This window comes from Lathyrus oleraceus, chromosome 5 (genome assembly GCF_024323335.1).
Source record: "Lathyrus oleraceus cultivar Zhongwan6 chromosome 5, CAAS_Psat_ZW6_1.0, whole genome shotgun sequence".
NCBI lineage: Eukaryota > Viridiplantae > Streptophyta > Magnoliopsida > Fabales > Fabaceae > Lathyrus > Lathyrus oleraceus.
In genome coordinates, this window is record NC_066583.1 from 558,766,064 (window position 1) to 558,767,914 (window position 1,851).

Sequence of the window (1,851 nt, forward strand, 5' to 3'; positions counted from 1 at the left end):
GAACCTCACAACAACATTGTTGCCCCCGCTATTAATCGAAATGATTTCGAGCTGAAACCCTCACTCTAATCAGCCGTCCAACAACATCAATTTGCTGTAAATCCAACAGACGATCCTAATGAACACCTGACCAAGTTTATGCAGTACGCAGATACTGTAAAAGTGAATGGTGTATTTCAAGATGCGATAAGACTGCGCCTCTTTCCTTTCTCACTAAGAGACAGAGCTTGGGTTTGGTTGCAATCCTTGCCCTCCAACTCCATTACAACATGGGAGGAATTGAAGAACGTCTTCTTATCCCGATACTTTCTGCCGAGCAAAACTGCTATGCTGAGAGCTCAAATCAACGGATTCAGGCAAAAAGATGTAGAATCTCTCTATGAAGCGTGGGAGAGATACAAGGACATGATGAGGATATGTCCACATCACAGTCTAGAAGACTGGGTGATCATTCACACATTTTATAATGGGCTTCTGTATAACACAAGACTTACAATAGACGCTGCCGCGGGCGGTGCACTTATGGATAAGCCATACACCGAAGCCTATCAACTCATTGAAAACATGGCCCAAAACCATTGTCAATAGGGAGGTGAACGAACTCCAGTGGAAAAGTCCCAGACTAAGGGTGGAATGTACGAAATCAGTAGCCTTGACCATGTTCATGCAAAGGTATATGCCCTTGTCCAAAAATTAGATAACTTGACCATACCACCCACAGCCATCGTGGCTGCCGTAACTCCAAACTGCGAGTTATGTGGAAACCCTGGACACACTGCACAAGAATGTCAAGTATTAGCAGGAGTCCCAACCGATCAAGTGAACTACACACAAGGAAATCCTTATTCAAATACCTACAACCCATGTTGGAAAAACCACCCTAATTTCTCGTATAAGAATAACAATGCCCTGTATGCACCTCGCCAAGCACCAGCTGTTTCGCCTGGTTATCAAAAGCCAGCTAATAATGCTCCTAATATTCCTAGGAAGTCAAATCTCGAATTGATGATGGAAAGCTTCATAGCTACCCAAGCTCAAACAAACAAGGACTTCTTGAACCAAAACATACATACTAGCGAGCAACTTAAACAACTAGCGAATAAAGTAGACGCCTTAGCCACCCACAATAAAATGCTTGAAACACAGATTTCACAAGTGGCTCAACACCAAGCATCTACAGCCGCTCCAGCTGGAACATTTCCTGGACAACCGCAACCTAATCCAAAGGGACATGCAAATGCCGTTATACTGAGGAGTGGAAAAGAAGTAGACAGACCCGTAGATCCAAGACTCCAAAACCCTGCCATGTACCAAAAACCAGATAAAACCTCAACTGAGCAGGTGAATGAACCAAAGGAAACAAAAGATAATACCCAGGAGGCCGAAGAGAAAGAGAAACCTTATGTGCCTCCACCTCCTTATAAACCACCCATTCCGTATCCTCAAAGACTCAAAAGTTCTAAAACTGCGAATCAATTTAGGAAATTTATTGAACTTCTGAAGCAATTAAACATTACGATACCCTTTACAGAAGCCATCACACAAATGCCCTCCTATGCCAAATTTCTTAAGGAAATCCTATCCAATAAGAAAAAGATTGAGGATGACGAAACAGTTACACTTACTGCCGAATGTAGCGCCATAATCCAGAATAACATGCCTCCCAAACTAAAAGACCCAGGTAGTTTCTCCATACCCTGTGTCATTGGAAAAATCGTCATAGACAAAGCTCTATGCAGTCTAGGAGCCAACATTAGCGTAATGCCCTTAACCATTTGTAGAAGGCTCAGTATGGGAGAATTAAGATCGACAAAGATGTCTGTTCAATTAGCTGACCGCTCAATCAAATAT

At 42.7% G+C, this 1,851-nt stretch overlaps 1 non-coding gene across 1 annotated transcript; it reads right to left on the reverse strand.

Moving 5' to 3' along the window:
• Positions 1 to 327: 327 nt before the first annotated feature.
• On the reverse strand, positions 328 to 434 carry LOC127090176 (small nucleolar RNA R71). The gene has a single exon (XR_007791705.1). It is a non-coding gene; the product is annotated as a small nucleolar RNA R71 (small nucleolar RNA).
• Between the last annotated feature and the right edge of the window lie 1,417 nt (positions 435 to 1,851).